We start from the raw sequence: 15,974 nt of genomic DNA, 5'->3' as shown, positions 1-15,974 counted from the left end.
CCTGTGCACAGGTCAGTATCAAAACCTCCATGCCCAGTGCTGGCTCCAGCCTTGGGAATCTATATCTTATCTCTAGCCATTGTATTGTTTCCTGCTTCTTCTAATAACCCCTTTTAATTCAACTCTATGTGGTCAGTCGGAATGCCAAGCAGGTAAGCGGATGTACATAAAAATCTTCATAAAAATGAAGATCTCCCTCCTTCTCCACATAGACCAACACAAACTGACATTTAGCCAAGAGTAGGGGACTTCCCAAATTCTTCAACTTGTTAACAGTGGCCCAAGAAAAGCATTTAGTATCTCAGAAAGTTCCATTTATGAATAAATCCCCTCCCCCCCGCTTGCAATTTTGAACATCGTGAACTACCAGTTCGCTGAAGGAGCACAGAGACAAGCCAGTCATTCGCTATTTTTGCAAGGGGGCCAGCTTTTGGGATTGAGTAATGAGATATGGAGTCTCGACTCATTTGACCATTCAGACTCAGCCCAGTTTTGCTGTAACCAGAAGGGTGTTATGCTCAGCTGGCTGGCAGTTTGGTAGCTCATTTGGAATGAGTTTGGGATGTCATAGTTTCGCTCTCAGTGACAAGCGTCCACAGAACCACCAATGAAGTCTTTTGTTAGGATTCTCAGAGCAGTCAATAGGACTCAGCTACCCCTTTGCCCGTATTGGTGGTCATTCCATGGCATGATTTAGGAATATTAGTGGGACAGGGCACATAAACGCCCCAGTGCTTCCCATGCTGTACCTGTTCTGCAGCTATATGAAGAATTTCTGTCTTCAGGTCTGGCAATCCTGCGTATCAGTAGCACTAAATGTCAAAAAAAAAAAAAAAAAAAGGGGGGGGGGGAAGAGCAAGTTACTCTTACAACAAGACACTTGTCTTTGCTAAGGACTGTCCCAACTTAAAGTCATTACCACCACTGCACAAGTCTATAAGTGAACAATTTGCACTTCTATTAAATACCCCCCGCCCATGCCCCTTAACCCAGAAAGGACTTTTGCACATTTATTTTTAAGCATTTGGCTGATACAAGAGCAAGAGGGGAATGGCTTGGGACAAAATGGTCAAGCAGCTTACTCTCATGCTTTCCAGTTTACTTTTGCCTAGTAAGAATTTGGTCTTGATTCTGAATTTTGTAAGATTTTAAACACTAATCAGGAAGAATTATGTAAGTCTGTGTGTCTTGGAAGTGGTGGTGGTTCGGAGAGAAAGTTTGAAAAATTGCTTTTTTTCTTTCTTCATCTACACCTTCATTGCTCAACAGGTCTTCAGAACCAAACCTGCAAGATCCTAAATCCTTCTTCAAGAGAACTTATTTTAAACTTCAAATCTGTCCAGTTGGACTGCAGGTCCCAAATGATCACCTAGTGGTTTGAGAAGGGGACTGGGAACCGGGATCTCCCAACTTCTAATCCTAGATCAGGCATGGTCTGTAGTCCCGGGAAAGTCAAAGAAAGTTAGGACTGGAAGAGACCTTGAGTGGTCATCTAGTCCAGCCTACTGTACTGAGGCAGGACCAAGGACACCTAGATCATCTCTCAATGATGTTTGTCTAACTGGTTCTTAAAAACCCTGGGATTCCACAACCTCCCTTGGAAGCCTGCTCCAGAGCTTAACTACCATTAGAGTTTGAAAGTTTTTCCTAACATCTAACCTAAATTTCCCTTGCTACAGATTAAGCCAATTACTTCTTGTCCTACCTTCAGTGGACATGGAGAACAATTGACCATCATCCTCTTTGTAACAGCCCTTAACATATTTGGAGACTTATCAGGTTCCCCCTCTCTCCACCCCATCTTTTCTCAAGACTAAACATGCCTACTTTTTTTAAACTTTTCTTCATAGGTCAGGTTCTCTAAACCTTTCATAATTTTTGTTGCCCTCTTCTGGACTCCCTCCAATTTGTTCACATCTTTCTTAAAGGATGGCAGCGCTCAGAACTGGACAAAATATTCCAGTTGAAACCGCACTGGTGCCAACAGAGCAGGACAGTTACCCACAGTGTCTTACATACAATACTCCTTTTAATACATCCCAGAATATTAGCCTTTTCAGCAACTGCATCATTGTTGAGCCATTCGATTTGTGATCCATTATAGCCCCCAAATCCTTTATAGCACTACTACTGCCTTGCTGGCTATTCCACATTTTGTAATTGTGTATTTGATTTTTTCCTTCCTAAGCATAGTACTTTGCACTTGTTTTTATTACATTTCATCTTGTTGATTTCAGACCAGTTCTCCAATTTGTCAAGGTAGTTTTGAATTTGGATCCTCTCCTCCAAAGAGAAAGCAACCCTCCACCCCGCAATTTGACATAATCTGCAAATCACAATCTCTGCCTCACTTTCGCCACATGTTTGATGCTTACCTAACTCACAAGAGTGTTACATGGGCTAGTTAGTGTTTAAAGTGCTTTACAGATGAGCACTATATAAGTGCTCACTATTAATAAACTGGATTGCCACTCTGTTAGTCATCCTATCTTACTCTTAAGATTTAAAGATAATTGTCCCTGATTATTTTGGGATCTGTTTCTAAATTAAAGTTTAGATTAAGGCTCTTAAACCTTATGGATCTCCTGGGAAGTACATCTAAAGGCTTCTAATTATTCTTGTCCAAATGATTACTGGATGTCCCACTTTTTCACTAGGAGGGTGGTGAAGCACTGGAATGCGTTACCTAGGAAGGTGGTGGAATCTCCATCCTTAGAGGTTTCTACTGTCAGCCTTGACAAAGCCCTGGCTGGGATGATTTAGTTGGGGATTGGTCCTGCTTTGATCAGGGGGTTGGATTAGATGACCTGCTGAGGCCCTTTCCAAACCTGATCTTCTAGGATTCTAAAAGGCCATGCACATTCGTTACCCCCAACAGAACGTATCAGTCAACGTATGTTTCTCTAGCAGCAGGTCTCTCTGCTCATGTGGCTCATTTTTAGATATTTCCTAGTTATTCAAAAAAGCATGTTTTGAGCCACCCCAGCTGGAATCTGTTTAAGAGCAAACTGGTTTAATTTTGTTTATTTTATACATAGTTTTATACCATATAGCTGGTAGTATTTTGTCAGGGAGTTTCTTGAATGTCCCTGGCATAATAATGCCCCACTGCAGTCTGTAGCTACAGCACCTCAAGCTATGAGCCAGATCAGGCTAAAAACTCAGATGGGACAGAGATGTTGCAGGAAAAACCAAGGTGCTCCAGGAAGTACAGTGGGACCTAATACCTTAGGGAAGAACCTCAGGCCATGCCTTGAAAGCCAGCTAATATGCAAAACTATAAGGGGCATCTGATCTACTTTTACAAGGCTTGGTTTAATACAACCACATTTTTCTTCACCCCACCTGTGACTCCAACTAGTTTCTACCATTTTCTTTCCTTTACTAGGAACCCCTTTACATTCCCATCTCTTCGTTCACTTGGTTTCTTTCCCGGCACTCCATATAGCACCCTCCACCGAGGGAGAAAGCACTAACTGAATTATTATTTTGTTACTTTAAAGTTCAGTTCAATATTCGCATCTTGGTGAGAGACAAGATCAGAAAGTCTGATATCCTCCGCTTTCCTGATCTCTCCCCTCTAAAATGAGGGATTTTTTTCTGCTACAAGGTAGGGGGACTGGGTACGTCAAGGGATTAGTAGTGAGATGGAGCCTTCTCACCTCCAGGACCTGGGCTGGATTCAAACCAGTGACAATAGAGAATTAGTCACCTTTGGCTTTTCTATGGTTTGTGCAAAACAAGTGGGTGTGTTTCAGATCTGTTCCTAGTAGATATATCCATGTCACAAAATCATCATCAGACTCTCCCCTCCCTGTTGATAGTCTCAGAGAGGCAAAGGGGCAAATGCATTTGGAAGCCCCCCTCCCCAAGCATGCACTGGCATCTCTTGGGAAGAAAGGATTGCTCCCTACCATTGTGCCACATTCTACAGTAAACTTACACGATTACTACCGATGCACTATCTGTGCTGTGAGTAACTTCACTCTGGGTACATGCAACATTGAACTCTTATACTACTAAAAAACGCTAAAGCAATATAAACAGGCCAGGGTATTAGGCCACATTGGAACATATTTCCCATACAAACCTCATGCAGTTGTCCTTATGATCAACTCAGTTAACCCAGAACAGATTTTTCCTTTAATTACCTGCTGCTCACCGTTCCACAAAGTCTGGAGATACTGCAGATGGGATTTCATCCTTACACTCTTCTCACACTCTTCCCCATCCCAACTTCCCCATCCTCTGTAGCACTTTTTCATAATTCATAACAGAACAATCCTGTGCAGGTGATGCTGGAGAACAGACAAGGTCTACAAAGGCAGCTGACACTTTGCAAAGTTTGATCTCTTAAAGTTTGCAGCCAAAACTTAATGATCTGCAGAATTCTACAGGCTTTGGCCTCACCAACCTCCCAGTTAATGTTTGTGGAGTTAAAGTACTTTAGGAGCACAGACAGCAGCAGTTTCCTGGAAAGACACTCCCAAAGAACTCCACAAAAGAGTTACAAGATTTACCAGACTAGTTCACCCAGTAGTCCTGCTCATTGCTCAGGAACACTCTGTGCCTTCTTGGTCAACTCCAACTGACCCCTGCAGCAGGAAGTCACTACAGTCAAAATACAGATAGCTGTAGTCCTTGATCTGTTTTGTATCTCAGAGTCCTACTAGATTTTTGTACGAACAACAGATTTAGTTTAACCCACTAACTAGCTTTCCTCCCCAAAAATCATCCCCCCCCCACACACCTCTTATACTTAAAAGAAAAGGAGTACTATTGGCACCTTAGAGACTAACCAATTTATTTGAGCTAGTACTCCTTTTCTTTTTGCGACTACAGACTAACACGGCTGCTACTCTGAAACCTGTCCTTATACATACAGTTACCTACACATGTATACAAAAGTTTCCTGTGAGCTTAACAGTTTTTGTACTTCAAAGTTCAAACCTGGTATCACTTACGCTTCAAAAAAGTTCTGCCAATGCCAAGTGAATAGGAGGGAGTCCTCTAGGAAACCACTACAGGTTGTCATTAAATGAGTGATCTAATCCCAAACCTCCTGGGCATAATTCAGGGTTCTCAGACTGTAAATCCAAGGCCACCCGAAAAAAGAGTCATATTTTGATTTCTACCTCCCCATGGTCCTTTCAGAAATATGATTTATCTCAAGGAAAAACTTCCATGACTCTCCCCCTCAACACACAAACTATTTTCACCCATCCAACCCAAGCTAGTACTCACCAACACACTAGCTCCACCCACCTTTTCCCCCCATGCCTACCACAGTGTCATTGCTCCTTGATAAGATTCCCTTTTAACGAGGCTTAGAAAAGTAGGGGAAATAAGCTAGTGGGGGGCAGAAATCCAGCACAAGGTGCTGTCAGCAGCAGTCAACCCCTAGGAACAAGGGGAAAGAGAACGGGGACAGAGCTGTTATCTAACTCTTCAGACATCTGGGCCATCAGAGAAAGAAGCTGGTTAGAATGGGATGAGGCAGGTGGGAAAGGAACTACAGATTTGGCAGCACCAGCTCACAACTTGGAGGGGTTCTTAGCTTTCTGTCACAGGGGAGCTCGGATATGCCCAGAACGAAGCTAACCCACACAACAGACACAGCATGGGCTGCAATACTGCAAACTTACTTTAAACTGCATCCTTCCACAGCCACTCATCCCTGAATTGGCATAATCACCCTCTTGGGATTAGAGCGGAGACTAAGAAACACAACAGCCCGTAGGTGCAAGTGGCTCATTGGCCTGGCAGAGGAAGGGACCCAACAGGAGGAGCAACAAAGGCCTGGCAACCCCCAAGCACGGTTTATCAATTCCAAGGCCAGGAGGAACCATTGCGCCCATCGAGTCTGACCTCCTGCATAGCACAGGCCACAGAACTCCCTCAAAGTAATTCCTTTTGAACTAGAACACACATCTTTTAAGAAAACATCCAGTCTTGGTTTAAAAGTTGCCAGTGACTGAGAATCCACCACAACCAGTGGTAAATTGCTCCAATGGTCAATTACTCTCACTGTTAAAAATGTACACCTCATTTCCTATTTGAATTTGTCTAGCTTCACCTTCCAGCCCTTGGCTCTTGATATACCTTTGTCCGATAGACTGTAGAGCTTATTATCAATATTTGCCCCCCATGCAGGTCCTTAGAGACAGATCTAACCACCTCTTAGCTTAAAGTGAAAGTTAAATAGATGGAGCTCCCTGAGCCTGCCACTACAAGGCATGTTTTCCAATCCTTTAATCATGTTGGCGGCTCTTCTCTAATCGATCAACATCCTTCTTGAATTGTGGACATCAGAACTTAGACACAGGATTCCAGCAGTAGTCCCATCAGCGCCAAACACAGAAGTAAAATAACCTCTCTACTAGAAATCTGCTCGGGCCTCATTTTTAGGTCCAACCCAAGCTGGGGAGGGTCAAGTACTTTGACCCTACCTTGACTGTTCCTACCAAAGGTGAGCCAACGCCACAGCTGCCATCACCCCCTCTTACCCATGGGGTCAGCATGGCAGCTATCCGTGCAGGTGGCTGCATGCCCTATTCCTGCCATCCACCATGGCCTGCTGTGTGTGCACTGCAGAGTGAGAGGCATTGCCACTCCTTGGCACACTCCATCCGCAACACACAGAGTGCGGCTGGGGATGGCGGGCAGCAGAAAAGCTGCCACCGGTGCATGCAGCTGCCATCACACTGACCCTAGAGGGAGGAGGAAGAGAGCTAATCTAACCCAAAACTGATCTCGTTCTTTTCCCACCTGACCCCAACGTGTGCAGTTGGGTCCCATCGGGTTCAGGTCATGTTGCAGGGCTCCACTCCCTACTCCTAAAATCCAGCATATGACTTCTCAGAGGGATCAGCTTGGTTGGGGCAGAGTTTGTGGAGGGTCTTTGTTTTGTTTTTAAACAAACTCAGACTTATACTAGGTTTTCAAACCCAACTGTCCAGAGGCGGGTGTCACTACGGAATAACCCTAGATACCTGGGAGGAACAAGAACTTGGCTGGGAGTCAGGAGGAGGGATGGCAGCACATCACCTGTCAAGGGACAGGAAGCTGGGCAGAGATGTCAGGGCAAGGGAAATAGGGGGAGGGAGGAAAGTTACCAGATGGGGATGGAGAAGAAAGTGGGGAGAACAGGGAAGGCATGGGGGCAGCCAGGGAGGGAAGCAGTTAGTTAAGGGAGTGGACAAGCAAAGCAATTACCTGCCAGGGGGAACGCAAGAGCAGTAGGTATGCAAAGGGCAGACAGACATGTGGGGGAGAGTGGAGGCAGAGGGACAGTTACCTGTTGGGGTGCAGGAGGAGAAAGGAGTGACAATGTAGGGATAGAAGCAGTTACTTGGGAGGGGTAGGGCAGGGGGTGTAGCAGGGAAGAGAATGGGTAGTTACTTGTCATGAGAATGCAGCAGTGAGGATATGAAGATGGGACTGTCACCTGTCAGGGCAGGGGGCAGTTACATGGCAGGACAGGGGCGTGTAGCAGGAGAAGGATGCGGCTGTTACCTGGCAGGGCTGGGGGCCAGTTACTTCACCAGGGTAGGAGGACCTGGGGGGCAGAGGGTGTAGTGGCAGAGAAAGGGAGCTGTTACCTCACCCAGGGAGGCAGTTACCTGCCAGGGCCAGGACCGTAGTGGGGGAGGTGAGTAATTGCCTGGTGGGGGGACAGGGCCAGGGCATAGTGGGGCGGGGGGAGAAACAGTTTTCTGGCAGGGCCAGGGGTTTAATGGAGGAAGGGGCAGTAACCTAGCAGGAGGTAAGGTCAGGGTCGGGGGTGTAATGGGGAGGGGGCAGTTACCTAGCAGGGGGGCCCACTGGGACGTAGTGGGGGAGGGGCCAGTTACCTAGCCCGGGGGGCAGGGGGGCCAGGGGTATAGTGGTGGGGGAAGGGCAGTTACCTAGATGGGGGGTAGGGGCGTAGTGGTGGGGAGGAGAGAGCAGATACCTGGCCGGGGGGGCGGGGCGGGAGCCAGGGGCAAATTGGCAGGGGGGGATAGTTCCCTGGCCGGAGGGGGAGGGGGGGATAGTTCCCTGGCCAGGGTGTAGTGGTGGGGAGGGGGGGATAGTTCCCTGGCCGGGGAGGGGGGCAGGGCTGGGGTGTAGTGGCAGGGGGGGCAGTTACCTGGCCAGGGTGTAGTGGCGGGGGGGAGCAGTTACCTGGCCAGGGAGGGGGGCAGGGCCGGGGTGTAGTGGCGGGGAGGGGGAGCAGTTATCTGGCCAGGGAGGGGGGCAGGGCCGGGGTGTAGTGGCGGGGAGGGGGAGCAGTTATCTGTCCAGGGAGGGGGGCAGGGCCGGGGTGTAGTGGCGGGGACAGGGGGGTAGTTCCTTGGCCGGGGAGGGGGGCAGGGCTAGGGTGTAGTGGCCGTGGGGGGGGGGGCGGGGCAGTTACCTGGCCGGGGAGGGGGGGGCAGGGCCGGGGTGTAGTGGCGGGGGGAGCAGTTACCTGGCCGGAGGGGGGGGCAGGGCCGGGGTGTAGTGGCGGGGGGAGCAGTTACCTGGCCGGAGGGGGGGGCAGGGCCGGGGTGTAGTGGCCATGGGGGGGGGGCAGGGCAGTTACCTGGCCGGGGAGGGGGGGGCAGGGCCGGGGTGTAGTGGTGGGGGGAGCAGTTACCTGGCCGGAGGGGGGGGGCAGGGCCGGGGTGTAGTGGCCGTGGGGGGGGGGGCAGGGCAGTTACCTGGCCGGGGAGGGGGGGGCAGGGCCGGGGTGTAGTGGCGGGGGGAGCAGTTACCTGGCCGGAGGGGGGGGGCAGGGCCGGGGTGTAGTGGCAGTGGGGGGGGGCAGAGCAGTTACCTGGCCGGGGAGGGGGGCAAGGCCGGGGTGTAGTGGCGGGGGGAGCAGTTACCTGGCCGGAGGGGGGGGCAGGGCCGGGGTGTAGTGGCCGTGGGGGGGGGCAGGGCAGTTACCTGGCCGGGGAGGGGGGCAGGGCCGGGGTGTAGTGGCGGGGGGAGCAGTTACCTGCCCAGGGTGTAGTGGCGGGGGGAGCAGTTACCTGGCCGGAGGGGGGGGCAGGGCCGGGGTGTAGTGGCCGTGGGGGGGGGGCAGGGCAGTTACCTGGCCGGGGAGGGGGGCAGGGCCGGGGTGTAGTGGCGGGGGGAGCAGTTACCTGCCCAGGGTGTAGTGGCGGGGGGAGCAGTTACCTGGCCGGGGAGGGGGGCAGGGCCAGGGTGTAGTGGCGGGGGGAGCAGTTACCTGCCCAGGGTGTAGTGGCGGGGGGAGCAGTTACCTGGCCGGAGGGGGGGGCAGGGCCGGGGTGTAGTGGCCGTGGGGGGGGGGCAGGGCAGTTACCTGGCCGGGGAGGGGGGCAGGGCCGGGGTGTAGTGGCCGTGGGGGGGGGGCAGGGCAGTTACCTGGCCGGAGGGGGGGGCAGGGCCGGGGTGTAGTGGCCGTGGGGGGGGGCAGGGCAGTTACCTGGCCGGGGAGGGGGGGCAGGGCCGGGGTGTAGTGGCGGGGGGAGCAGTTACCTGCCCAGGGTGTAGTGGCGGGGGGAGCAGTTACCTGGCCGGAGGGGGGGGCAGGGCCGGGGTGTAGTGGCCGTGGGGGGGGGGCAGGGCAGTTACCTGGCCGGGGAGGGGGGCAGGGCCGGGGTGTAGTGGCGGGGGGAGCAGTTACCTGCCCAGGGTGTAGTGGCGGGGGGAGCAGTTACCTGGCCGGGGAGGGGGGCAGGGCCGGGGTGTAGTGGCGGGGGGAGCAGTTACCTGGCCGGGGAGGGGGGCAGGGCCGGGGTGTAGTGGCGGGGGGAGCAGTTACCTGCCCAGGGTGTAGTGGCGGGGGGAGCAGTTACCTGGCCGGGGAGGGGGGCAGGGCCGGGGTGTAGTGGCGGGGGGAGCAGTTACCTGGCCGGGGAGGGGGGCAGGGCCGGGGTGTAGTGGCGGGGGGAGCAGTTACCTGCCCAGGGTGTAGTGGCGGGGGGAGCAGTTACCTGGCCGGGGAGGGGGGCAGGGCCGGGGTGTAGTGGCGGGGGGAGCAGTTACCTGGCCGGAGGGGGGGGCAGGGCCGGGGTGTAGTGGCCGTGGGGGGGGGGCAGGGCAGTTACCTGGCCGGGGAGGGGGGCAGGGCCGGGGTGTAGTGGCGGGGGGAGCAGTTACCTGCCCAGGGTGTAGTGGCGGGGGGAGCAGTTACCTGGCCGGAGGGGGGGGTGTTACCTGTCAGGCCTCCTCAGCGCGCACGCTCCGCAGCGAGTGGAAGTTGAGAGGCTCCATCCATGCAGGGGACGGCCCGGCCCCTGGGCCAGGACAGGCGGATCCCTCGGCGGGTGGGGCTGCCCCCCCTAGCCCCTCGCCATGCTCCGCAGCCCCAGGCTGGCTGGGACTCGGTCCCTCCCCAGCCCCCTCCTCTGTTTATCTCCTCCAGCTGTCTGGGGCTCAGTAAACTCCCCCAGCACTGCGCCTGCGCCACGCCAACTGCGCCACCACTCCTTCCCCGCGGCAGCCCTTACGCCACGCCAACAGCACGGATTCGCTTCGAGAATGCCCCTTCCCTCGCCTATAACGTCTATCTGCCCGCGCTCGGAGTGACTGCAGCCCCGACCAAAGGGATTCCCAGCTCGGTGGGCGGTTTGAGCCAATCGGCCCGCAGATGCGTCAAGAGGGGCGGGGGTTGGAGGGCCGCCGCGCCTGCTGGGAATTGTAGTTTCTTCAAGGAGGGCGGGCGGCCCACACTAGACTATAAAAGGAGTTGATAAGTAATAGCCCCCTTTGGGGGGCGCGGTGCAAACCGGCGCCTCCCCTCCGCTTCCTGTGCCCTCTCCTCCAGCCAGGCTCCTGGGCAGTCCCAACCACGTCCACCCCAGCCTCGCCCTCTTAGCACGCTGGCCTGCCAGGTCCCTAGGCCATGCTGAGCTTACAGCCTCTCCACCCAGCCAGGTCTTCAGGCCAAGCTAAGCCCCCAGTCTCCCTTTCACCCACCTACCCATCAGCGCCCTTAGGACTTCCCTGAGTCATGGCCACCGCCGCCCGTCTGACCTGCTTCCTCAGGCCCTTCCCTGTCCTGCCGCATGCCACCACAGCCAGGTCGCTCCAATTCCCCATCTCCTGCTCTACTTCACCATGGCACCTGAAACCCAGCCTCACAGGTATCATGCCTCCCAGGCTCCTCCCAGGCCAGTGTCCTGCTCTAACCCATTATGGTTTCCAACTGTCCCGAAAGCCCCATCTCACCTGTTACCATGTTACAGGGTCGCTCTCCTCTTGAGCCCCAGCCTCGCGTTCCAGCCCACCAGGGCTGTGTCCTGTCTCCCTTCGACCTACTCTAGAGCATAGGCTATTCTGAGTCTCCGGCTTGCAGTATTCACTGTATCCACCTTCTGCTATAACCCCACGGAGCAACTTCAAATCACCTAGAGCCAGGCGAGGTAAGTGGACATCTCCAAGTCTGGTCAGGAAAACTCAAATGCCTAAGCTTGACTATCTGGTCTGCATACTAAACTGTCCTAGAAATCAAATGAGGAACCTGGTCTTATCTTAGGAAGCTCCAGGCTTGGACCTTTTTGCTGTGTTGAAGTATTTTTTCCAGGTGGTGGCACTGTTTGCAAAAATGCTCCCTCACTTCACCATTCAAGCACAGATCCCTGCAGTTCTGAGAGAACTAAACATTGCTCTTTGTTTTACCAACTAACAGATTTTTTTTGTGCCTCACTTTTCAGATCAAAGTCATGGGGTGGGAAGTACAATGCTGATTTGGGCTTGTCATGGTAAGTGAAGTTAAGCCACAGTCAACTGATTAGATAAATGCAAAAATTTATAGTTACTAAAATTCCAAGAATCCCTAGACTCCATTTAAAATCAAAATATCCTTTATTTTGCAATTCAATATTTTAAACCATTTAGTAACATTTAATTGTTTAAGGTGCATTTAAAACCACAGTCCCATGCCTCCAGGTTCAGCCCTGGCAACATTGCAGGAGAAAACTTCTGCCTTCTCTAACTTCTACAGAAGGAGCAGCAGCCTCTTAAAACACTTACTATATGTAAGCTCCATGAGATCTCTACCCTCCCCCCCACACACACACAGACACTGAACCCCAGCGAAGCCGTAGAACCAATGACCAACCGCTACCTCTACTTTTGCAATCTCTCATCTTTTTTTGGCTTCCTCCTGTGGTACTTCTCAATTAAAATGGTGATACTATCACATCTATCCGTTTTCTTGAGAAGGTACCGCAGTACACAACTGCTTTTGTCCAGAAACTCTGGAAGGTTAACAGCCTCCTTCAGAACGCTGTCCTTGCCACCATGGATGTCCCCTCCCTATACACCAACATCCCTCAGAATGGCAGCATCGCTGCCTGCCTCAGTTATCTACAAGAAAATGGACAACGCTCAGATATCCACCCCAAAAACAATTGCCAAACTCATCCATTTCATCCTCCATCCATAATATTTTTACATTCAACAACAAACACTTTGCCCAAACCATTGGATGGGTATGAGGATGGCTCCCCAACATACCAAATTCTTCATGGGCTACCTTGAGGAGGAATTTCTGGAGAAATGCACCATTAAACTGATGATATACCTGAGATACATCAACGATATTTTCATCCTCTGGACAGATGACCTAAACTTCCTCATAGATTTCCACCACAATTTCAACAACCACCTCCCATCCATCAAACTCCCTGTAGAACAGTGTTTCTCAACCGACCGGTCTGTGAACAGGAGCAGGTCCCTGAGATCTGTCTGACACAGTTAAGAAGGAGCAAGCTAGTCCCTGGTATCAAAAAGGTTGAGAAACACAGCTCTAGAAGATTCCTACACCAGCATCAACTTCCTGGACACCACAATCAGTTTCAACAATGGAACCGTACAGACAACTATATAGAAGAAACCTATAGATCATCACAGATCCAGTAACTACCCCAAACACACCAAGAAATATGTTATCTACTGCCAGGCACTCAGATACCACAGAATATGCCCTGAGGAGAAAGTCTGGGCTACATCCCCTAATACACTTACAATCACCTTCACCAAACAAAGATACACCACAAGAGTAGATCATCTCATGGATCCCAAAGGCCACCAAGAGAACCTGCTTCAATACAGGGGAAAAAAACCCTGACAGCACATGCCTTGTTTCTACCTACCACCCCACACTTGAACCCATACAGGATATCATTAAACAATTACAAACCATACTTAATGAGGACCACATGCTGAAAGAAATCTGTCCCAAATGCCCTCTTCTGGCCTTCAAACAACCCCCCAACCTTGCAAGTTCATCATCAGAAGCAAGCTCCTGCAGACCAGGACACACCAACTCAAAGCAGCACCTGTTCCTGCCAGAACAACAGATGCAAAATCTATAGACATATCTCCACTGCGGCAATGATCAGTCCTTCCCACAACACACCTTGTGAGAGCCGTGGGGCTTGCACATGCCTATCACAATATGTACTTCATCTAGTGCACTAAATGCCCCAATAACTACTATTTGGGTGGAGCTAGACCAGGGGTGGGCAACCTTTCAGAAGTGGTGTGCCGAGTCTTCATTTATTCACTCTAATTTAAGGTTTCGCGTGCCAGTCATACATTTCAACATTTTTAGGCCTCTTTCTATAAGTCTATAATATATAACTAAACTACTGTTGTATGTAAAGTAAATAAGGTTTTTGAAATGTTTAAGAAGCTTCATTTAAAATTAAATTAAAATGCAGAACCCCACCCCCCAACTGGTGGCCAGGACCCAGGCAGTGTGAGTGCCACTGGAAATCAGCATGCTTGCCACAGTTGCTTACCCCTGAGCTAGACAATCACAACTGTCTCAAATGAACTCTCACAGAAAAATGATAAAAGATAAAAGCATCATATCGCCCAAGGGTGAATGCTTTTCATAAAGTGAGCGTTTCCTAAGTGACCTCTCAGACTTCATCCTCAAAGAAAACCTGCACAACTTCTTCAAAAGGTGAGCTTGGGAACTTAAATTCATAACTTTTGCTAGACACTAAAACCATGGACTGAATAGAGACAATTGATTTATGGCTTAGTACAACAATATGTAACCCACTAAGCCCCTTTTTTTGTCCTGTGACTGAAGAGGTGTTAACTGGCAACTTCATCTTGAATAATGACAGGTTTCAGAGTAGCAGCCATGTTAGTCTGTATTCGCAAAAAGAAAAGGAGTACTTGTGGCATCTTAGAGACTCAAAAATTTATTTGAGCATAAGCTTGCGTGAGCTACAGATCACTTCATTGGATGCATTCCTGAGCATAAGCTTGCGTGAGCTACAGCTCACTTCATCAGATGAAGTGAGCTGTAGCTCACGCAAGCTTATGCTCAAATCATAGAACCATAGAATATCGGGGTTGGAAGGGACCTCAGGAGGTCATCTAGTCCAACTCCCTACTCAAAGCAGGACCAATCCCCAACTAAATCATCCCAGCCAGGGCTTTGTCAAGCCTGACCTTAAAAATATCTAAGGAAGGAGACTCCACCACCTCCCTAGGTAACGCATTCCAGTGTTTCACCACTCGCTTAGTGAAAAAGTTTTTCTTAATTTCCAACCTAAACCTCCCCCACTGCAACTTGAGACCATTACTCCTCGTTCTGTCATCAGCTACCACTGAACAGTCTAGATCCATCCTCTTTGGAACCCCCTTTCAGGGAGTTGAAAGCAGCTATCAAATCCCCCCTCATTCTTCTCTTCCGCAGACTAAACAATCCCAGTTCCCTCAGCCTCTTCTCATAAGTCATGTCTTCCAGTCCCCTAATCATTTTTGTTGCCCTCTGCTGGACTCTTTCCAATTTTTCCACATCCTTCTTGTAGTGTGGGGCCCAAAACTGGACACAGTACTCCAGATGAGACCTCACCAATGTCGAATAGAGGGGAACGATCACGTCCCTCGATCTGCTGGCAATGCCCCTACGTATACATCCCAAAATGCCATTGGCCGCCTTGGCAACAAGGGCACACTGTTGACACTTCCCTGCCCTCTAAGTGCTTCAGAATTGATTCCTTGAGGACCTGCTCCATGATTTTTCCAGAGACTGAGGTGAGGCTGACTGGCCTGTAGTTCCCAGGATCCTCCTCCTTCCCTTTTTTAAAGATGGGCACTGCATTAGCCTTTTTCCAGTTGTCCGGGACTTCCCCCGATCGTCATGAGTTTTCAAAGATCATGGTCAATGGCTCTGCAATCACATCCGCCAACTCCTTTAGCACTCTTGGATGCAGTGTATCCAGCCCCATGGACTTGTGCTCAGCCAGCTTTTCTAAATAGTCCCGAACCACTTCTTTCTCTACAGAGGGCTGGTCACTTCCTCCCCACGCTGCGCTGCCCAGTGCAGTAGTCTGGGAGCTGACCTTGTTCATGAAGACAAGAGGCAAAAAAAGCATTGAGTACATTAGCTTTTTCCACATCCTCTGTCACTAGGTTGCCTCCCTCATTCAGTAAGGGGCCCACACTTTCCTTGACTTTCTTCTTGTTGCTAACATACCTGAAGAAACCCTTCTTGTTACTCTTAACATCTCTTAAATAAATGTCAGTCTCTAAGGTGCCACAAGTAAGAAACATTCAAGATGAAAAAAGAAAAGGAGTACAATATGTGTTAACGACTTATGCTAAACGATCTGTTCTACCTTGTATTTAACTTACCTTTCCCAGACAAGAAGAGCTCTGTGTAGCTCAAAAGCTTGTCTCTTTCACCAGCAGAAGTTGGTTAAATAAGATACTACGTCACCTACCTCCGTATCTCTCGTATCTTGGGACCAACATGGCTACAACAACAATGCAAACACCAGATTAAGTAATTTTTTAAAAAGTCAGAATCCATTACTCTCTTTCCAACCATCTAACCTTCTTTCCAATATTTTTCATGTCTTTAGTGCTTTCTGTCTGGGGATCTCGAAGCACTTTACCAAAACTAATTAAGCCACAGAGGCCCCTGGCAGAGAGGTGTCATTATTCTATTTAACAGATTGGGAAATGGAGGAATACAGCACCTGATTTCCAGAGATGGGGGGCATGCA

At 50.6% G+C, this 15,974-nt stretch overlaps 1 protein-coding gene across 3 annotated transcripts in view; it reads right to left on the bottom strand.

Moving 5' to 3' along the window:
- WDTC1 (WD and tetratricopeptide repeats 1) overlaps positions 1-10,509 on the bottom strand; it is a 46,525-nt gene extending 36,016 nt beyond the window's left edge. The window contains exons 1-2 of one of the 3 annotated variants that reach the window (XM_073317583.2): positions 10,153-10,509; positions 750-812 (exon numbers count right to left, since the gene is read on the bottom strand). The gene's annotated coding sequence lies outside the window, so the exon portion shown is untranslated. Of the gene's footprint in view, positions 1-749; positions 813-4,151; positions 4,754-10,152 lie in introns of those variants that run through there. The other 2 variants (XM_073317585.2, XM_073317586.2) reach the window with 2 other exon arrangements.
- Between the last annotated feature and the right edge of the window lie 5,465 nt (positions 10,510-15,974).

Source organism: Lepidochelys kempii, chromosome 19, assembly GCF_965140285.1.
Source record: "Lepidochelys kempii isolate rLepKem1 chromosome 19, rLepKem1.hap1, whole genome shotgun sequence".
Lineage (NCBI taxonomy): Eukaryota > Metazoa > Chordata > Testudines > Cheloniidae > Lepidochelys > Lepidochelys kempii.
This window is presented reverse-complemented; position numbering and strand designations above follow the sequence as displayed.